A 24,102-nucleotide genomic window follows, 5' to 3' on the forward strand; every position below is an offset into this window, starting at 1 on the left:
AAAGCCAGCTGGAGCTGCCTCAAACACTCTTAATTACCGTTTTGTATTCTAAATGTCTCAGCCAATGCGGTCTCCTTAAAAAAAAAAAAAAAAAAAAAAGTAAAATAAATAAGCTCAGGTAAACAAAAAAGAAAGGAAACCAGGTAGAAGGCAATTTTTCTCCAGACTTCACCTGGTGGAGGAAGCATAGGCAAAACTTGTCTTAACGTTCTTTCAAGGATCTTGGTTAACTGCTCAAACGCACAAATCACCTTTTTCAGTGACTTCTTCCTTGAGGATTGATTACTGTAAGTAATCGCTCAGCCCTCGCCCTAACTCCAGTTGCCAAGAGAGGCATTCAACTGGGTGGGACACCACACAATTACTTGTAAGTCACTTTTCAAATAAAACCCAATAATCCCAGGTGTTGACAACATCTTTATCAAGGAAATAAGCTTATTTGAGGAGAGTGAAGAACTTTTGTTTAGATTTGGTACCTTTGTTGTCAGTGAAGTAACTGAACTGAGAACATAGTGCATTTGTACCATAGAAATGTTCCCAATCTACATACAAAGCAAAAATACTCAAGAGGCTCCAGACATACTGTTGACATTTCTTTGACTTTCAGTTTATGGCAGCCATCTTTGAAATATAAATTATAATCCTAATAACACAGTATCACAGGAATTCACTGTTAGAGACTCTAAAAATTATATTTATATTGGTATTGGTCAGATGATTTTCCCTAGAATTTCCTTTTCTTTATTATATGCTTAAACAGAATTCATTTAAGGCCAAAGTCTGTTTAGATCATTTCTAACATAAAATCCCTATAATAACAATATCATGGAAAATCCACTTCTTTGGGAAGCTGCATAGGACCAGCGGGAGGGTGGGAGATGTTAACTATAATGTTATTAAATGTGTATTGTATGCCTTATTCAGTGAGAGATATTTACTATTCTCATCATACTCCTTAGAAAAAACTGTAGGAAATGAGTTTTAAATGAAATTTATATCAGGCATGACTTTAAAGAAATGTAATTTTCAGAGGAGGCAGGAGAGGGATTGTTGTTGTGTGTGTGTATGTCCGTGTGTGTGTTTGTGTGTTTACCTCTGCGTGTGTATGCATATTTCACAAATAAACTGAATACTCATTTTAAAGAACATTTTCCTTCACAATATACATTTTGAGAGATCACAGAATTTCCTTCCTCATTTATGGAAGTCTTTTTTTTTCTGGAATGAGTTTTTAAATTTATGGTCACAGAAAAGAAGCAGTTTTATTAATGCTTCATCAAACTTTGTTTCAGATGAAAAATAAACTGCGTAATTTGTCACAGTTGATTTCAAGTGATACTTAACTGTTCTCAAAAATGAAACCCACTCTTAGAAGAAAGATTTACCACATTTGACGATATGGGTACATACAACCCTAAGAGACTCTTCACCAGTTGTTTGAGCCCTACCAGAACCACAGAAATATGTATATAGCTTCCAAACATGACTGCTTTGAAAGGGAAAACTCATCAGTACACAGAAATCCTGTTTTGAGTTGTTTTGTTTTGTTTTTTTTTTTTAAAAGAACTCAGCCATTCTACCGTATATTCTCACAGTGCATACAGGTAAAAGAAAGGAAATAGTGATTCATTTGCTAATGTGTTCATTTTTTATTAAGTATTTTTGGATCATGAGCTGTGTGTCAGGCATTATGGTAAATATGAATATACAGTGGATGGTTGTTTATCACGAGAGCAATCTCACACTTATGGAGATCAAACAATTACAACAACGACTGTATAAACAAACTACAATAAAGGTTTTGAAGTAAAAATACAGTGTGCTATGAAAGCAGAATACAGGGGGGCCTAACACAGTTGGAGGGTTAGGGAAGAGTCTCTGAAGAAAAAAATAGAAGACTTAACCTGAGGTCCAGTCATGGGCTTATTAACTACTTTGGGCACATGATATTATTTTATTCTCACATCAGTTTTGACAATTACATACTCTTATCCCCATTTTGTAGATGACAAAACTGAGACTTAGAAAGATTAAGTAATTTGTTTGAATCCAAACTGCTCACATGAGACATAATTAATATTTCAATCCATATCTATCGGATTCTTAAACTCATACTCCTGCCACACCACACCGTCCCTAACAATGCTTCAGAGTCTCACCAATCACACTGCACTTACTTCTTAAAACTACAGCGCTCCTAGGTACGTTAATAGTCATTTGGTTGACATTGTCTGATGAAGACTATTTGTGCCAAGGGAATTTTCAAGTAATCCAATACAAATTTAGATGAGTACGAATTGGTAAATTGATCCAAATCTTTCTTTTTCCTTGCAGAAATCAACTTACATAGAAAATATGGATCCCTTAGGTGCAATAAGCAGCAGCAATCTGGGACAGGGTGGATTGTTCTGCTCAAACAGATTCTTTGGCCAACTTTGTTTCATCTCTCATATCCAGAGACTGCTGTCATTATCTGGCTCAAGCAAATCTGGCACTCTTCAACCAAATAAATGTATGTTCTGACAATCCAGGGAATTTCAGTCATATATCACTTTGCATTTTCACTTCAATTACATAATATTAGCCGACTTCTTCTAAATGCAAAGCATTGTGCTAAGCTTTGCCTCTTTCCTCCAGAAAGGAAGCTACCTACTATCTAATAGGACAGTACCAGAACTTAATAACTAAAGAAAGATAACTTAAAAGAGGGTGATTTAACTGGCATTGGAACATAGTGCCAGAAGGATTACTTGAAGGAAAGAAAGCACATCTAGTCTCTGAAAGAAGTAGCATTTGAGGTAAAATGGGAGTTGGGGAAAGCAAGGGACTCCATAAAAAGATTAACAGTACATACAAACAATTGGCTATGGGAAAAATTTTGGCACACTTGTGCAGTGGTTTCATTTGACTGAAATAGGGCAACTGAGTTGTGTGAGAAGGAGTTGGTAATACCATGGAGTTATTATTTGAAGGTAATTGGAAACCTTAAGGATTTTGAAGAAGAGATTGGTATGTTGAGAAATGCACATTAGAAATATAAATTGGGTGGGGCGCCTGGGTGGCTCAGTCGTTAAGCGTCTGCCTTCGGCTCAGGTCATGATCCCAGGGTCCTGGGATCGAGCCCCGCATCGGGTTCCCTGCTCAGCGGGAAGCCTGCTTCTCTCTCTCCCTCTCTCACTCCCCCTGCTTGTGTTCCCTCTCTCGCTGTGTCTCTCTCTGTCAAAAAAATAAATAAAATGTTAAAAAAAAAAAAAAGAAATATAAATTGGGTGAAAATGTGTAGTTATTTGGATTAGAGGGGAAAAGACAGCGAGTGAGGAGAAAAAGTTGGAGTTATTATCGACAAGATGAATGAAAGGACCATGTTGATGAGAGGTAGTGGGTGTTTCTATATAGTATAGTAATCTGTAGCACTACTATGTTATAGTGGAAACTGAAAAAAATCTGCTTTTGTTTTTTTTTTAAAGAATGATTGATTGACTTACTTATTTTAGAGAGAGAGAGAAAGAGAGAGAGTGTTCGAGCAGGGATATGTGGGGGAAGAGAGAGAATTCCAAGCAGATGTCACACTGAGCACAGAGCCCGATGTGGGACTCAACCCCATGACCCTGAGATCATGACCTGAGCCAAAATCGAGAGTTGGATGCTTAACCGAATGAGCACCCAGGTGAACCTGCATTTACTTTTATTTATTAAGAAGAAAGGGAAAAAATGGTCTGCATATGACTTGTGCCAATTGTGGGTGAGAAACTAGAATTCTCAAACATTGACTGTGGTAGTGTAAATTGGTAGCACCATTTTGAAAACCTGTTTAGCATTATCTAATAAATCTGAATATATTTATACCTTATACCCAACAACATCCCACCTTGGAATGCTCCAAATAAATGTACATCTAAAATGAAAATATAAGAATGTTCACAGCACTTATGTTTTGTTGTTTTCATGCAACACAATTGCCCAAAAATAGAAGAATGGACACATAGGTTGTGGTATATTCTACAGTGGAACACTATAGAGCAATGAATGTGAATGAACTGCCACTACACACAACATTAACCAAAAGAAACTGGACACAAAAAAACACACTGAGTATTTTTCTATTCATAGAAAGATCAGAAACAGGTCAAACTAATCTAATGTGTCAGAAATCAGAATAGTGGTTTGTGGAGAGGAGGAGTGGTGATAATTAGAGGGTCAAGAGGAGATTCCCGAAGTGTTGAGAGAGTACTTTGTCTTGGTCTAGTGGCAGTCACGTGGGGGTGCTCTAGTGAAAATTCATCAAGGTGTCCACTCACGATTTATACATGTTTCTATTCTTATACTTCAATAAAAAATTTGTCAAGTTAAAAAAAAAGTAACTGGGAAATGAGAACTGTTACAGACAGGTAAAGATGATGCAGATGTGAACTGGAAGTGAAGTCTTCAAGATGTTTAGCCATTTCAAGGTTCTCTATCTCGTTCAAGACAGTGCGGTGTGGGCCAACCATCTGGCACTGCAACCTTCTGAGAACCAGAAATCACTCTGGAAGATGGATAGGATGAAAAAGAAATGTAGAATTTCCTTCTGCTCTCTCACACACACCATTTACTGATGGGGTAATTTGTAACCCAGCATGAACATCATGCACTGAATTAGTTTTCCTAGCTATTTTAGCAAGTTTTGTTCATGTTACTTCTTTCTCTGAGGTGGGGGGCTCAAAAGAAGGACAAAGAAACTGATAGTCTGCTGGTAAACATTCTCAATATTTGCTTTGTGAAACTATGTGCTGTCATGTTCTGGCATTGGCATTTTCAGTACAGGTAAACATAGTGGTTATTAATATGTGTACACTCATTATTAAAACCACCTACATAAGCCTTGCTTGATGGTTGGTGATTCAAAGCTATAAGCCCTAAAGTCCAGTCAGGCCTTGTTTTATATGTCAAGTATAACTGCATTCACATGATAATGATCAGTGGGTACTTTTACTAAGTAGGTAAAGGTAAAAGGGATGAAATTAAAAATTTTAATAAAACTCGACAGGCACAGGAGCAGATTGAATCACAATGAAAATACAAAATATTAGAACTTTACATTGAAATAGAGGTTCTTTTTTTTTTTCTTTAGCCCTGGCTCTAACTTGTTATTTGCAGGCTATTTGGAATCGATGCTAATGAACTGTCACCCTTGAGCTGGTTTTTGGTGGACAGGGGCTGAGAGATGAGTCCAAATAGATTGTCCTTTATGTGCACCAGTGTATCTGAATTTTCAGCAGAAACCAAAGACTAACAGTCACAGAAAAGAATTAAGTACCCTCTCGTTACAATGGATAGTTTCCTCAAAGGCAGGTCCTTGAACACTGAAAGGACAGACTTGAAGCAAGTTTTCACTCCAGAGAATGTCATACCTTCATTGTGGATAGAAGATGTCTTTCTTCTGGGTTAGCTGCTACTCATTTTCCCTATATTGAATCCACTTTCACTATTTAAATGCAGAAACCATTAATACAACAGGCTTGACATCCAGGGTATGATTAAAGCGCTATGGCAATAATCTATTTTTTCTAGAATGGAAAGGCAATTTCTGCTGAATCAGAAGGATCCCTTACTACGTATCACTAGCCTGCTTATCATATTTTCAATTCAATACAATGCTCATTTCAATGCAGCTATCCATACTAATAGAGAGGAGTGATGGCATAGACAAACCCAAATTCGTAGAACATACTGATATACTTAGAATGGTTGTATATTTGAGATTTTGCTAACTCATAATATAAACATAACATACACAAAACACAAGCCATGAAGAAAGATTTGCCCTATAAAAGCTGAAACAAATAGGATTCTTTGCCCAATCACATTCTTGCTAATTCTTTAATCTTGTTTGTATCCCTTCCCAGTTTGATGCGGAAAACCTATCTGAGATGTGTGAGTCCTCCTCATTTTCACCTTCCCAATACTGAGGGAATTAATTGAGTTTTGTTTTAAGAGGCTTCCTGCAGGGCTGTAGACAAGCTGGGTAAATAAAAATAAGTATGAGAGAGTAAACTGTGTCTGTAAATGGTATCATATCCTACTTAATTATGTTAATAGAGACTCTGAAATAATTATGAGATGACTGCTCCTATTTATGCCACTCTTTTGGTACAAAATTTACTTCCCTCATCTAGGGTTTCATGGAATCTGTGTATTAGAGGGCTCTATTTTCTCTGGCTTCATTTTTTGTTTTTTGTTTGTTTGTTTGTGTTGTTTTGAGAGAGAGAGCAGTTGGGAGGTGAGGACCAGAAAGAGAATCCCAAGCAGGCTCCACGCTCAACGTGAAGCCCAGCACAGGGCTCTATCTCATGACCCTGAGAGCATGACCTGAGCTGAAATCAAGAGTCAGACGCTTAATCGACTGATCCATCCAGTCTGGCTTTTTCTTTTTGACTATGTATTTTGCTTGGTAGTAGGCAACAAAGTGAAGTAAAGGAGTGAAACCAGACCAGTCAAGGAAATATTTATTTAAGTATTAGGACCTTTTTTTTTTTTTTTTAACTGTCAGACACCTGTACTGTCTCTGTCCCTATTATAAGTAAAGTTCAAGAGATGGGAATAACTTTCCATGGTGAAGTAGAGAAAGGGGAGAGTAATCAGACAGAAAAAGATGGTGTTAAGCTGTTAAGCCTGAATTATTCTGTTTTCCTTATAGCTTGCAAATGTGTTTTTCTACTACATCTTAAAAATCCTGCTGAAATCCATTTGACCTCTTTCTAACCTGCAGCCATTCACTTAAAATGCGCCATCCTATGCACTTAAAGCTTTAAAGTTTAGCAAGAGGGAAGGGAAAGAATATTTTCTGTGGCCTAGAAACTATGTCAGGTGTGCTCTATGTCAGGTATTGTTTATTTAACATTCAGGATAAATTTATAGGAAAAGGATACTTTTTACTGAGGCTTAAAAAAGTTAAATAATGCACCCAAAAAAGTTAAATAATGCAACCCAATGTTGTGAACAAGTAGCAAAGTTAGAACTGTAACCTGGCTGCCTGATTCAAAAGCCCATGATGTTGCCAATACACTTAACTGAAAAGTCTATGTGCATTATTCTACATTATCATTCAAGTTTTTATTTGTGTTGTCTCTTATGCTGTCATGAAAATAAATTTACCTTAAAATAAGATCAATATTTTATTTGAAATACTTGAAAACGTTATGCCAGCAAGATACTACTAAAAGAATATAGCTTCATTTCTAATGCAAACTACTCCAAATAAGTGGCTTTCTCTCTGAGATGATGCTGTTTCTAATGCAGTGTACAGAAGGGGAAAGGTTACAAAGGTGATCATGGAGAGATCAGTGAAAGTGTCAGTCCTGGGACAGAAGATCAATTGTATGCATTGTGAGTTCTCCTTGCCCAGAACCCCAGGGACTCTACTGCAATCCCATTCTGCTTTCAATGCCTCCTTTCTCTCTGCTCCTGAATAGTCCTGTTGAAAGTAGACTGTCTAAAGTTCACATAGAACTGACTCTAGCTCAGAGAGTTCAAACACTTCGTTGAGCTAAGACCCTGGAAGGGCAGATTATTATTATTTTTTCCTTTTTTTGTCTAAATCACTTATGACTTCTAAATTACGATGGTGAGATTTTAGATACAGTATTTTCTGCTTCCAGTCAAGTCAGTTAATACTGTAATTTACCGTGTTAATGGTACCATTTGTCCCTTCTGATCTCACTCCATATGCAGAGGCAGCAGTTTAAAAGAGGTTGCATAAACTCTGCTCCAACGAAGGGGGAGAAGGTTTGTGATTATAAATAATGCACTTTGAGGAATAAATAATGCACTTTGCAGAATATAAATCAGCATCCTTAGATATCGACTCTGAAGACATTTTGGCAACCTTGAAGGCATCACCATTAATACGTGACTCTAAAGAGGATGACTAAGGTACTTCATGCTGCATTTCATCACATGGCACATAGCTACAGAAGTGAATTTTCACATTGCTAAAATAATAGATCGGAATACAACCTGGTCACAGATTATTAGGGATACCTGCACAAACATAATTGCTGGCAAACTGCATATATTTTTAATTAAAACCATTTCAGCAAAGAAAGTCTGCAAACTTGAGCTTCCAAAATCTAAGATTACTCTAATAGTTGTCTATCCTTTATAGTTTTCTTCTTTTAAAATCTGCCTTTGTTTGCAGTCTAATCATCAAAATCACAAATTGCAATTTCAAGAAGAAACAAAGAAACAATATAAACTCTGACTCCAAGTGTTTCTTCTTGTGGAACTCCAAAAAGCAGTTTCAAGTCTTACAAATTATCTTTGCAACACTGATTAGAAGCCTAGTGGCTGCCACGTAATTGTTCCATAATCATATCTGTAATATCTGACCTGGTTTATGCACACAATCTATATTCTAATAGCACTCAACAGGTCACAAGTTAATAAAAATACCATTAACGTCCCCCTGTGACTAAGGAAGAGAAATATTCATCTTACCAGGCCACAGTGGGCCAATATAATTTCCTTGGCTATTAGTGTAATTAACTGTGCTGGCCTGTGGATTTCCCTAGAGCTCAGTATGGGCACAAGATGACCTTGAAGAGTACTCTCTGTGGTAGCTGCCAGAGGGCACGGGTTGTCAAGGGTTTGGGTCAGCCCTGAGTCAGGTTCCCCCAGAAGATATTTGCTTATGTAACTGTGCTGGACATAAAAAGCATTTGCACACTGTTTCTATTTTCCCAGGTACAGGTGCACATAAACAGAAATCGACAATAGTTGCAAAGTAGATAGTTTTCCTTCGACATCTCCAGTGTTTGCTTTTTGTCCCTCTTTCCACGTGCAACACTTTCGACCTTGTTTTTCTATGGATACAACGTGCCTTCCCTCCTGTCAAGGTCCTCCCTCACCTGACCGTAACACAAAAACACAGATTTCAACTTTTCAACTTTGAGCAATGTTCTATCACATTAAAGTTTAAATCTAATACACCTGTTTGTATTTTTAGACCTGCTCAAAAAAAAAAGGATAGGAAATGTTTTTATTTCTCATTAAAAATAAGAAATTTTTAGTATTTTTATTTTCTGTTTTATAAGGTGCAGGATACACAGCAGTTCATTAGTTTAAGATCTTGTCAAATCACTATCAAATGTGAATGTAACCATCCCATTGTCATTGGAAGATGGGGATTCAAGACCTGAGAAAGTAAAGAAATGTTGCCGCTTGTCCCCAAGAGGCTGCCCACTGACCCTCACAGCAAAATTGCTTTACTGATATCTGGAATTGCACACAGGGACTGGAGAATAGGATCAGGAAGTCAGCGAGGGGTCTAAATGTATGTATTTCTTTTTTCTCTCTCCTTTCAACCATAATTCCATTGTTTCAATATGGGGATCTCACTGGTCACTTTCAGTTTCTTAATGAAAAATTTAAAGATACAAAAACACAGATAATAACATTATAAATACAACTGGTTTCGTGTGGTTTTACTTATCTTAATATTTTGCCACATTAGCTCCTGATCTTTTTTCTTCGAAGAAATAAAATGTTACAGATACATATGATATTTCTTTTCCTCCATCCTAAGGCAGGAAAGTTTTACTTAAGTGCTTTTCCTAGTAAGTGACCTGTAGCTGAGTTCTTCATGTTTTTAATTTTATAAGTGACATTACTCCTATTATGGGCTAAACTGTGCCCTCCAGCTCCACCCCAAGTCATATGTTGAAGCTTGAATTCCCAGTACTTTAGAATGTGACTGTAACTGAAGATAGGGCACTTTGGAGGTGATTAAAATCAAGAGACTACGATGGTGTGCCTTAATCCAATCTGACTGGTGACCCTTTAAGAAAAGGAAGACATACCAACGAGGTACACAGAGAAAAAAAACAGATCCAGACACAGGGAGAAAGCCAAAGGAGCGAGGCCTCAGAAGAAGCCAACCCTGCTAACGCTTCGATCCTGGACTTCTAGCCTCCACAACTGTGAGAAAATAAATGTCTGCTGTTAAGCCACCTTGTCTCTGGTTCTTCACTATGACCACCCTGTCACACTAATACAATCACTTTCATTTTTTTTCCTTTGTTTTTCTTTTTTTCCCTATGTTGATAGTTGTTTATCTAGTTCACTTATTTTAACAGGTGCTCGGGATTCCATTGCATTCTTGCGCCACACCTGATTTATTCACTCCCGCTCCGGTGGACATTTCAATCAGTCTCAAGTGTCCGCTAAAGGAAGCAATGTAGAAATGAACATGATCCACATGTTTCCTTGTGCACACTTGAGAGTTTTGCTCTACCTACACAGCTGTACCTAGAAATAAAGTCTTCTGTTTCATAACAGAAGATCTTGTTGAAGATCTTGTCAAATCGCGATCCAATGTGACTGTAACCGAAACCCCTCTTCTCCGCGATATATTGTTTCTGCTTCTTTACATTCTCATCAAGACTTTGTAGTGTTAGACTTTTAAGTGATTTTTCTAATCTGATGGATAAGAAATGGTCGATAGCTCAATATTTACCTTGGATATCTCTGATTATGTTTAAGTTTGACCATCTTTCCATGTTTATTAAACATTCCAGTCTCTTGTTCCCGAAATTGCCTAATTTTAGTTGGATTTATTTAGCATTTTTTTGTTTACTAATTTGTATGATTTGTTTGTGTACTCTGGCAATCAATCTTTTGTAGATTATGCACAACTGCAAAAATGTCAAAGGTTGTGACTTGTAATTTAACTTTGTGAATGGTATTTCTAAATTGAGGATAGTAAAACATAATAAAAATTATCTTTATGGCTTGGAATTGTTGTGTCCTATTTCAGAAATCTTTTCTTATATCAGAAAAAAAATACTTTTTTTTTTTTTTTCTAAAAGCTTTTAAATATAGCCTTTCAGATCTTGTCCTTTAACTATCTGGAATTTATTTTACTGTATGATACAAGAAATGGGATCTAATTTTACCGTTTTCTATGTAGCCAACTGTTTCCACACCATTTATTAAAATTCATCATTCCTTCTCTAATTACCACCTCATCTACTAAATATCACCTCATCTACTAAATTTCTATATACACTTGAGTATGTATTAAAAATACTAATCCAGTCACCTATTTGTCTATTACTGAGGCATTGGTGCTCTGTCTTAATAACTACAACTTTATAATAAATCTTGACATTTGGAAAAGCAAGCTCTCTCCCCAAAAATGTCATTTTATTCTTTTTCAAAATTGTATCAGTGATTCTTGGACCTTTGCACTTTAAAATATATTTTAGGAATATATTTTTTTAAATATTGTAAAAATCTTCTTGGGATTTGATAGGGATTGTGTTGAACTTAGTTTGCCATATTTATATTTTTCAGTCTTTCCATTACAGCTTCATTTATTTATGCTTCCTTCTTGCCTTTCAACAGATACTTAGGATTTTTTTTTTCCATCACAGTTTTACATAACCTGTGTCTGAGTCCTCCCCCCCGCCCCCTGGTAATTTATATTTTCTACTGTTATTATAAATATTGTCTTAAAAACAATTGCATTTTCTGTCTGTATAGGAATGTTGTTGATTTTTGTTTATTGATTTTTCTATCTAGCAAAGTTACTGAAGTCTCTTACTGATTCTATTTTTTTCCATGAAGATGCATGCAAAACATCCAGAGTTTTTTGTTTTGTTTTAAATTAACCTTGCCATTTTTAGAGCTTCTATTTCTTTTCTTGCCTGACTGTCTTAACTAGGACCTCTGAAACGATGCTGAGTAAAAGTGGCAAATAGTGTGCACCTTCATTCTCTTCATGGTTTTAAAGAAAATGTTTCTCAAGTTTCAGTATGATTTTTGTATGTCTTTTTTTTTTTTTTTTAAGATTTTATTTATTTATTCATGAGAGACAGAGAGAGAGAGAGAAGCAGGCTCCCAAGGAGCAGGAAGCCCGATGTGGGACTCGATCCCAGGACCCTGGGATCATGACCTGAGCCGAAGGCAGACGCTTAACCATCTGAGCCACCCAGGCGCCCTGATTTTTGTATGTCTTTGGTAAAGACTTCAATTGGAGAAGTGTCTTTTCATATCTTCTGCCCATTTTTTGACTTATTTGTTTTTTGGGTGTTGAGTTTGAAAAGTTCTTTATAGATCTTGGATACCAGCCCTTTATCTGTAGTGTCATTTGCAAATATCTTCTCCCATTCTGTGGGTTGCCTCTTTGTTTTGTTGACTGTTTCCTTTGCTGTGCAGAAGCTTTTTAGCTTGATGAAGTCCCAAAAGTTCATTTTTGCTTTTGTTTCACTAGCTTTTGGAGATGTATCTTGAAAGAAGTTGCTGTGGAAGATGTCAAAGAAGTTACTGCCTATGTTCTCCTCTAGGATTTTGATGGATTCCTGTCTCACATTGAGGTCTTTCATCCATTTTGAGTTTATCTTTGTGTATGGTGTTAGAGAATGGTCGAGTTTCATTCTTCTGCATGTGGCTGTCCAATTTTCCCAGCACCATTTATTGAAGAGACTGTCTTTTTTCCATTGCATGTTTTTTCCTGCTTTGTCAAAGATTATTTGACCATAGAGTTGAGGGTCTATATCTGGGTTCTCTATTCTGTTCCATTGGTCTATATGTCTGTTTTTGTGCCAGTACCATGCTGTCTTGGTGATCACAGCTTTGTAATATAGCTTGACATCGGGCAACGTGATGCCCCCAGCTTTGTTTTTCTTTTTCAACATTTCCTTGGCGATTTGGGGTCTTTTCTGATTCCATACAAATTTTAGGATTGTTTGTTCCAGCACTTTGAAAAATGTCATTGGAATTTTGATCGGGATGGTATTGAAAGTATAGATTGCTCTGGGTAGCACAGACATTTTAACAACGCTTATTCTTCCTATCCATGAGCATGGAATATTTTTCATCTTTTTGTGTCTTCTTCAATTCTCTGAAGAAGACATTAAATGGCTAACAGACACATGAAAAAATGTTCATCATCATTAGCCATCAGGGAAATTCAAATCAAAACCACATTGAGATACCACCTTACACCAGTTAGAATGGCAAAATGGACAGGGAAAGAAACAACAAATGTTGGAGAGGTTGTGGAGAAAGGGGAACCCTCTTACACTGTTGGTGGGAATGCAAGTTGGTACAGCCACTTTGGAAAACAGTGTGGAGGTGCCTCAAAAAATTAAAAATAGAGCTACCCTATGACCCAGCAATTGCACTCCTGGGTATTTACCCCAAAGACACAGATGTAGTGAAAAGAAGGGCCATATGCACCCCAATGTTCATAGCAGCAATGTCTGCAATAGCCAGACTGTGGAAAGAGCCGAGGTGCCCTTCAACAGATGAATGGATAAAGAAGATGTGGTCCATATATACAATGGAATATTACTCAGCCATCAGAAAGGATGAATACCCAACTTTTACATCAACATGGATGGGACTGGAGGAGATGATGCTAAGTGAAATAAGTCAAGCAGAGAAAGTCAATTATCATATGGTTTCACTTATTTGTGGAACATAAGGAATAGCATGGAGGACATTAGGAGAAGGAAGGGAAAAATGAAGGGAGGGAAATTGGAGGGAGAGATGAATCATGAGAGACTATGGACTCTGAGAAACAAACAGGGTTTTAGAGGGGAGGGGGTTGGGGGGATGGGTTAGCCCTGTGATGGGTATTAAGGAGGGCACGTATTGCATGGAGCACTGGGTGTTACACGAAAACAATGGATCATGGATCACTACATCAAAAACTAATGATGTATTGTATGGTGACTAACATAACATAATAAAATTTAAAAAAAGACCCTCATTTGGGTGTTGAGACTTCCGGTGTGTCCTCTTGCCCCCGTGAGCAAGCAGTTTTAGATGAACCATGGCTTCATGCAATAGTGAGCTCCTACTTCTTTTGGCCTTCTTTGGCAAGCCTCTTAGACACATTCTACCTGGAGCTCAAGTACTTCAATCTGTTGCACTGCTTTACTTTCTGAGTTTTCCCTCCAGAAATATTTATAGAATTTTTAGGTGTGAGTATGTTATTTGTGTCCTATCTGTCTGATAATGCCAGGTTTTTGGAGTAAAAGGGTACATACAAGTATGACCTTACTATTTTTAATTTGGGAATCATTCCCATCACACCCACCCTATCTCTGCACCACTCTACCTTACACCACCCCTTCTACTCCTGCCCTGCTAGGAGCAAGGGAATGATAGGATCTCTAGGCGTTTACTCACAGCTGGTGAATTGGAAGACTGAATTAGCTCAAGCCTGCAGAATCCAGAATACCTCATCATGGAGGACAGGACAAGAAGTCACTGTTAAGGACCTTGCTCTTAGATGTGTCAGCGTGACTGAGGGAATAGTAGAGAAACAAGGGAGGAAAAATAGGATGTGAATGGACCTCAGGGAGGAGAGCGGACTTCAGCCAAACAGCATAGAGTGGAGAGGAAAGGAGAGGGAAAGGTCTGCAAACGTTAAATGTTTAGAATATCATTCAGTTCCTTGGTCATTTAATGTGTATATGATAAATCACACATGGCATCGGGTAATTTTCACACTGATGTTAACTTCAGAATGACAGACAAAAAGTGTAAAAAAATATCTTGGTTTTGCAGAACAGTAACTCGATATATTTGAAATTTTCATATTATGTATGTTACAGTATTTATTTGATTATAACAGCAGATATTCTTTACATGTATTCAAGAGTCATGACATACTGTTCATGAGGAATAGTCATCTAGCATAGTGAAGGAAGAAAAAGTCTAGAGAGAACATGGACCAGAAGCAAACACTGAGTTCTGAGTATGACTTTTAGGCTCTTACATTTTTAGCTCTGGGGATTTGGATAGTAATCTATAGCAGATGAACAAATACTGAAGGCTTGGACCTGGTTTGCTCAATTAATTGTTGAGTGGTAAGGGAGATTAGAGCAAGGGGACTCCAATTAGAAAAGTATGACCCATATTTTCTGTCAATCACTTTAATAAATTATGCACAAAAATGTAGAGACATGAGAAAAGAGAACTTACTGTCCATTTCAGACTAAATCGTTGGAATTGAGTAGGTGGGGATTTGTTTGTTTGTGTTACCTGGTCTGTATGAGAAGAAGGACATTTGGACTAGAACCTAGAAATCAATGATTAATGTGATACCATTTCCATTTCCCCATAATGCCATGCTATAAAGCAGGATTCCTACAAATATTTTTAAGATTTATTTATTCATTTGAGAGAGGGAGAATGTGTGAGTGGGGGGAGAGGGGCAAAGGCAGAGGGATAGAGAGAATCCTCAAGCAGACTCCACACTCAGTGCAGAGCCCAACACAGGGCTGGATCCCAGGACCCTGAGATCATGACCTGAGCTGAAAACAAGAGCTGCTTAACCAACTGAGCCACCCAGGTGCCCCAGGATTCCTACCAATATTTCTTACAATAGTTTCATACTTTTACCAATCAAACATTAGAGAAATGGCTTTTTTATTGAACTTCCCTTCAATCTGAGAGTATTTTCTTATCTCCTTAAATATTACTCCTATGTACTACCCCCTTGAACACACCCCAACAACCACAACCAACACAACAAAAACTCCTGATAATATAATAGCTGTTCAATTGTTAAGGAGGAAAAGAGTCAAAAGGTTTTTCCTGGGTGGATCTATTCCAGGACAGAGGTGTTTTAGCGTCAATATTTTGTAGCACAGTAGTGCACTAAAGCACTTCGGAACCATCAGGGAGCTGCAAGCCAGCAAAATTCCTACAGTGCACAACTACATCCATTCCCTTGGAGCCACACTGTTTAATTCCTGGAGACTGTTATTTGGGTAATGTCAAAACGCTAGGGAAATGACTGAAAAGCTGTAATAGGTTTAAAAAAAAAGTATACATGTATGTGTTGGGCAGGAAAGAATGAGTGGTTTTATCTAGAAGTGTGTCTATTTTTAGTAGTTCCTTGGCTTGGGAATTACTATACTACTTACTATAACTATCTTACTAATAAGGTGTTATGAAAAATATATAAAAATACATGCAATAGCAGATAAAAATTCATACAGTAACACATAGGACATCATTTAAGGGCCAATGCAGTACACTTTCTAGATGACTCTTCCATCACCCAGTGTCCCAGGTGTCTGGAGTTTTGGCTGCCCATAGCTCATCGCTGGGTTCCTCACCAGTAACCGCAGTTAGCTAAAGTGCTTCATTCAAGGTTACATTCTTTTCCTGGTGACAACCTGCATCCGATAACTGATCAATGTGGTAATACAAAGGCCTGGTCCTCTTGCTTCACTTGGGACAAGGGAGTTCTCCTGGCTCCAGAGCTCCGTATCGTATTGCCTGAGGCCTTTGTTGTAACTGCACTGCCACTCAACTTTACCTTCTGTCCAATCCTGTGTCCTTACCCTTCACAGGTGATGTTTCTAAGAGTGCTCCCCAAAAGCTCTGTAAGTAATTCTCTGTCTCAGAGTCTCTTTCTCAAGAAGCCTGACCTAAGAGTGTTGACAGCAGAAATGAGCCTAGGGATGACTTTAGAATAGTATATTGAAGCTGCTTACTTACTCAATAGTATATTGAACCTACTTACTAGCTGCCTGGCAATGAATCCCTCATCTCTGGTGCCAGGTAGAGCACTGATAGCCCCAGAAATGTGGTTGTAGTACAATTATTAAAACTTTCATCAGGCAGATGCAATATCTCAGGTGTTCAAGAAGTCTGGGGAAGTGATAATGACTGCAGAATCCGGTAACAATTGCTGGGAAATTTAATGCCGTGAGGAAAGAAAAGAAAAAAAAAAATGGCTAAAGGTGATTAATCACGAGCATAAGGCAAAGTGTAAGTGCCAGAAGGCCTTCTTGGCAACATGTAGACTCTCTTCTCTAATAGGCAGAGGGCAAAAAAGGCTGAAGATCAGACCCAGGACTTAATTTTAAGAGTAGAGCTCCATGGAGAGTTGAATTTCCAACCCTAGCAAGTTGATTATCAAGATCAGAAATGGGACTCAGAAACTGAGAATGGGTACATCTGGGGTGAGGTCTCAAATACTGCGAACCTGCAGGATCCCCTAAGCACTCTCAGCCTCCAGAAGAATCCTGCTCTTACTTGCTAAAAGCTAGTGCTCATCCTTTGCAGATAACACAGAAGATTCTATATTGTAAGACAACAAGCCTTCTGAGAGCCACCATCACTTCTTCTTCTAGAATCAGGCAAGTAACCAGGATTAAGTTTTAATATAACCTGGCCAGAGAAGTATTGAGCCAGTTAAGGGAAACAAAGGGATAATACTATGAAGGAGCTTCAGGATCTAACTAACATGTACTGGCAAGAGCTGGGCTTGTATATATGGGACTGGATCCTATGAGATAATATATATGGAACTGGATCCTAAAGAAGCTGATCAATAACAAAGAAATATGAAGTTGGATAAGAAAGAGTTTATTAATATGGCAATATTCTCCCATGATACAAGACTTAACACTCTAGCAAGGACACTGGGAGATAATGCTCTCAGGATAACTCTGGAAGCTTGAATAATGTGATGGCCCATACCAATTGAGTAACATTGCTAAATCTTTCACAGTAAATGATGGAAAGGCTCAGAGAAGCGGGCATAGTACTAGAGTGGATATATTACCAGAGGTCATAAAGCCTACCAGATGACCCTATTCCATGGAAGATAGTTTCTTTACCAAAGTAATATGGAGTTTTTTGGTAAGAAAGGCACTAGAATCAATAATCACAGTGGCGGTCATTTTCTGAAGGCCAGGGCTAATAGTAAGAGATGATATTAAAGAACTGAGCGTTCCTATAGCAATAAAAAGATGGTTGGATTCCCCAAATAATAGAGGTCATGTAGGATTACCTAACCATTAGGAGCAAAATAGTATGTGCAATTATTGTAATGAATGCTATTGTCAGAGTAGCAGCCAGACCAGGAGATGGTGGTATGGGAGGCAAGTGGGTCTGACCCACATAAAGTTATAAAAATGGTGAATAGAACACAATCTTCCCAGGATCAACATAAATGGATAGCCAATAAATTTACAACCAAAAATCAAAACCCAAAAAAACAAACCAAGGATCTATGATCAGGAGTCTGAGAGCAAATGGTTAAATAAAAGTCCCTATCTCATGCCCAAATTTCAGAGTTGAGCTCGTTCTCAGACCTGGAACCCTCTGACTAAAGAAGAGGCTGAATGGATCCTGCAACCTAGATCTTACCTATGGCCTGTAGTCATTTATTTAAATCATCATAGCCTAAAGAAATGGGGATACCCAGAGATTTTAAGGACTCTTGGGCAAAGATTCAAGTTCGCAATACTACCCATTGACCTAATATTTCATAATGGCCCTCATGGTAGAATGGAGGCCACATGTGAGCTAGGTATCAGAGAGTCCTGACCCAGGTCAACTCATGTTGAGTTCATGGCATGTTTGAAATGTACATACTTAGTAGCTGACAAAATCTCCATGTAGGTTCCTTGACCTAAAGATAGGAGCTATTATAGTTGAGGCATGCCATATGGAAGTCTCTGAAGCTGTTCTTACTACAGTCAAAATTGAAAATTATAAACGTTACTGCTTCGTGGGAAGAATGGCAGAATTAGGGCCACCCCTAAAGTACAGAGAGGTGATGGTTGCCATCATATCTTCATTTATTTACCAGTCCCTAACCGCCCCCCCCCCCAAACCAGAAGGATTCTGAAGTATGACAGTGAACCATCAAAACAACCAAGTGATACCCAATTGCAGCTATCAGGCCAGATGTGGTATCTTGTTAGAACACATTAACATAGTCTCAGGTACATGGTACATAGACATTGGCCTAGTATATGTGTTCTTTTTCATCTCTACCAGGAAAGAGAACCAGAAGTAGTTCACATTCATTTAGGAAAAAAAAAAAAACCAAAGAGTATTATAATCTTGCCAGAGGGCTGGTTAAATCTTATACCCTCCATCATAATATACTCCAAAAGGATTTGGATCACTGAGACATTCCATAGATCACTTGTCCACTATTTTGAGAACATTATTTAAAATGGACTCAATAAACAAAAATTGTTAGAGGATTTGGCAAAACATGTGAGCTACAAAAATTCAGGGGTGTGCCATATCAGTGACTTTTTAGGGGTCCTATCATGTTGACCATGCCAGGACATGCCCTCCAAAGGAAAAGACACACTTTAGCATCTTACACCTCTTGCCACGAGGCATAATGCCAGCTAAGCCTCTTTGGTTTCAGGCAGAAGAATATTTTACACTTGAAAAGTCTGTTCTGACCCATATACTGAGTGATATGGAAAGCTGACAGCTATGAGAGGGGCCTGGAGTAGGAAAGAGCTCTGTAGCAGATCCAGGCTATAGTGCTTGCAATTCTGCCCCTTGGACCATGTGACTCACAGACTCTATGGTATTACAAGTATCGGTCATGAGAAAAGCACTTCTGCATTTATGACAAGCCCCATAGGAGAAGAAAACAGACACCTAGGGTTTTATTTATTTATTTATTTATTTTTAAAGATTTTATTTATTTATTTGAGAGAGAGAATGAGATAGAGAGAGCATGAGAGGGGAGAGGGTCAGAGGGAGAAGCAGACTCCCTGCTGAACAGGGAGCCTGATGCGGGACTCGATCCCGGGACTCTAGGATCATGACCTGAGCCGAAGGCAGTCGCTTAACCAACTGAGCCACCCAGGCGCCCCAGGACACCTAGGGTTTTAAAGCAAGTCCACGATATCTACTGCAAAGAATTATACACCATTTGAAAAAGAATGTCCGATCTGGTAGAATATCAAGTGACCATGAGGCCAGAGCTGCCCATCATGAATTGAGGTCTGTGTGAACCAATAAGTCATAAGGCAGGGTGGGCCCAGAAGTACTTTATCATAAGATGGATGTGAGAAATCTAGGATCAGACGTAAACAAGGCCAGGAGTACAAAGAAGCTGGATGAACAGGTGGCTCAGGCCTCATGCCATCCCCTATGTTGCATCAGCATTTCTTTCTCAGTTTATAACTATGAATAAATGTGATCTTTGGGGTTGGGGTAGAAGGAGAGTCTCTTATGACCAGCTAACAGAGAAGGAAAAAGTCTGAGCTTGGCTCATGGAGGGGACATTGCAATATGTGTATACAAGTTAAAGAGGGACTGCTGCTCCATCACAGGCCCATTCAGGGCTGAGGGAAAATTCTCTCAATGGGCAGAGATTTGAGTGGTATACTTGATATGTATTTTTTTTTTTTTTGCAAAATATATCTTTCCTGAGATGAAAATATATTGGGATACACAGGTACTAGTGAATGCCTTAGCTGGTTGTCCAAGCATCTGCAAAGAAAATGAATGAAAGGGTATCTGGAAAAGAAGCTTGAGGATGGGCTCCTGGAAGTTTACGCAATGTAAGAGCTTTGAATCACATATTAACACTTACTGAAGGGCAATTACTAAGGAAGAGGCACTAATAAAATCAATCAGAGAGACTGAACCTGTCATTTGACATCTGCCATTCTCTGTTATCATCACAATGCATACATGAATGGAGTTGCCATGGTGACAGGAAGGGAGGTTGGTGTATGAGCCCAAACACCACAGGCTCCCACTCACCAAGTCAGATCCAGATATTTCTACTGCCAAATGTCCGAACTACCAGCCACAGAGACCAATGCTGAGTTGGAGATATGACACCATGCCTCAAAGAGGAGCAACAAGTCACTTGGTAGAATTTGGTTACAGTGGGCCCCTTTGCCTTTTGCCTCAGTTGGGATAAGCTTGAAGAACCCTCTCAGCTCCTGAGCTCCCTATAGAATAGGCTTGAACTACATCACAGTTTAGCTTCTCCCTCTGCCCAATCCTGCTTTCCTCATCCCTCAGAGATGATGCTGTCCAATAAAACTCCTGCAAACAATTTACTGTTTCATAGTCTTTTCCCCAGGTAATTCAATCTAAGACAGATGGTAAAGTTGAGGACTTGCTCACTGATGAAAGTGATTACCTTCAGAAGAGAACATGAATTAGTATCAGTGGTTATTTTTCTACATCTGAAAATTCAGTAAAAGAGTATTACTTCTTATTTGAAATAAGAATTTTCTTTTTGCTCAAGGGTGAGTTAGCAATAATTTGGAGAAAGAAGTGATTTTATTTACATTCTACTAAAGTGACTCATTGTCTCTGTCCTAGAAAGTCATGTCCTAGAAAGTCATAGAATGAGGTCTTAGTATGGACCCCACATACACATATAGTCTACTAGAGTGCTTCAAGCAAGTGATAATGCCTCATTTTGTACATTATAAATGTGAAGTTGAAAGAGATTAGTTGCCTTGCCTAAACTGTATAGCTAGGTTAGTGCTGAAGGAGAAATCAGAAAATGGATCTAGCAATATTTAGTACAGTGTTTCTATGAATATGCTACCCTTCCAAGTCTTTAAAACCTATTAAAGTCTAAATAAAATAAATCACTTTAATGGGGATACTCCACCTATTTCTAAAAAGCTATTTGTTAAAATACTGTATGTGTTTCTCAGAATATCATTATTTGATGCTCATATTTCCTCATGGGAAAATGAGAGCTGTAATTTGGTTAACTTTTGCTGGGTGAGAGAAATGGAAGGATTTGTCTTCAAGTCCACCTTAAATAGAACTATCAAAGAAGAAAAAAAGGTGGGAAAGCCCATCTGATCCCAAATTTCCACAGAAAACAAAAATCTTGCAAAGAGTCAAGAAGACTGTCTATCTATCTATCTATCTGTCTATCTATCTATCTATCATCTATTATCTATCTATCTATCATCTATTATCTATCTATCTATCTGTCTGTCTATCTATCTATCTATCTATCTATCTATCTATCTATCTATCTATCTTAAAGAGACAGAAAGAGAGAGAAAGCAAGCACAAGCAGGGGGAGGGGCAAAGGCAGAGGGAGAAGCAGGCTCCCCACTGAGCAGGGAGCTGGACTTGGGGCTCTATCCCAGGACTCCAAAATCATGCCCTAAGTCAAAGGCAGATGTTTAACTGACTGAGCCACTCAGGCACCCCAAGACTTTTTATTTAGATTCCAAAAGAAAGAATTTCTGATACTAACATATTTCAATAGTCACTGCCTCACCATCAGGTAAATATCCTAAAATCAACCCAAGTCTTTTGAGATTCAGTTTATGCTCATTGCAACATCTTCTATTCTTCATAGTGATCAAAAATAAACCTGAGATGTTATCAGTACATTCTTTGAATTATAGTTACAAAATGGAAATTCTATATGACTTACCTATAACCAAATTAACTACTGACTACAAGTTGTATATCTTTATATTCCAAAGAGCTAACTAGATTAGGGAAATGCAATACGCATAGCTGATAAATAGCCCAGGTAGAATCTACTTTCAGAGGCCATCACATTCTGGCTTTATCATAAATTGAAAAAAAAATGTAATACATAAACATGTGCAGAGTATAAAATCATAGTTTAGCACCAAAAAGAGTAGAGGAATAACAGAAAATAAAAGAAAGAGCTGGCCAAGACTTTTTTTTTTTTTTAAGGAAATGACATAAACAAGAAAAACAGAATTTTGTTTAATGGCAAAAACAAGAAAACTAAATTTTAAAATGAAGAAAACAAAGCAGCAGTATTTCAAGAGCAATGATCAGTTCGACTTTCTTAGAATATGGATTTTTTTTTTTAAGGTTTGAAGCTTTTGACTCATCATGAGCATGATGAAGGGGAAGGTATACTCTTCCATACATGAACTGAGCTAGTATGGTTATGTTGGGAGGAAATGAACTCAGAGGAATCAATCAGAGCACCGGCTCTATCCCTGTCAGCTAGGCGGCGTGAGGAAACTTAATTTCATTGACTTCCAGTCCTATAATTCTATGGCAATTCTTGTTTTCTCAGGTTTGTTACTTATATATATTTTATTTTTTAGAAGATATATTTAGTAATTTTAGAAATATTTATTGAACACAGAGTGTATTATTAACTCCATTTACACTTATACTTCTGTAAGTTTTTTTTTTTTATTCCTTACTCAATTAACACCCACAATGAAACTGTGAGAGGGATAATTATATCTTCATTTTATAAATGAGGGAATGCATACTCCAAGAAGTAACTTGCCCAAGATTACAAAGGATCAAAGGACAGACGGGACTCAAGGCTGAATGTCCTTACCCAAAGGCTGCTCGATTGTCCAAGTTACCCACTACTGTAAATGAAAAGCTTCTTTGAAGGAGATTGCACTCGATCTAAGAAGCATTCACCCTTCCAAAATGATTTCAGAATCTCTTGACTATGGAGTAGGAGACTAGGAGAGATGGGAGCAGAAATCTACTCATATGCATGCAGTTAAGCCCATCTGGGTGCAATTTTCTACTTAAACAAGTTCATAATTTCATTATATTTCAAAGTGTGATTTAGACTTTAGAAAAAGCAGGACAATTACAAAAATCAACATTTTTAAAACAATAGGCTATCTGTTCTACCTAATACCTACTCTCTGAAAGATTAAGATGTCTTTTGTAGTTCTTAACCATAACCCTGCCATCCCCCAAAAGAGATTCTACAGTTCAAAAAGATCAGGGAATGCTGACCTTAATTAATGCTCACCCTAATTAATGCTAAAGTTGTTAATCAGAATGTCTTTAGTACAGGACATTTCAGAGCCTTTAATATGTCACTATGCATTGTGAATTATCTAAGGGAGATGATAATATACAGTATTCATTGGATTTGTTGGAGCGTTAGCTTTTTTTAAAGCAAAACCTAATATCTCATCTAACTTATGTTCTGTAGAATACAGCTTGGGAATTTCATCTCCTAACATCTAAAAAAGGTCTTAGACATTGTTTATTTCAACTTCTATAAGTTACATGAAATGAAGACCCAAGTAACTTGCTTAAAGTCACATAGTTACTGATATGGCCTATAGTTAGAACCAAGGCCTTCTGACTCCCACTAGAGTGCTATTTTCATTTTACATACTATATTTCTGTAAATTAATATGAACAGTAAGAATAGTTTACCACTTGATACATATTGGGCACAAAGTCAATTAGCTTTGATCCAAACAATTTATAGTACAGTGTCTTTCCAAATCTAAGATATGCATTTACTAGAGTATGTTTTATCATAAAATAACATATTTTTAAAATGTGGATTTTCTGAATTCATCC

Source organism: Phoca vitulina, unplaced genomic scaffold (assembly GCF_004348235.1).
Source record: "Phoca vitulina isolate PV1807 unplaced genomic scaffold, GSC_HSeal_1.0 scaffold8, whole genome shotgun sequence".
NCBI classification, from domain to species: domain Eukaryota; kingdom Metazoa; phylum Chordata; class Mammalia; order Carnivora; family Phocidae; genus Phoca; species Phoca vitulina.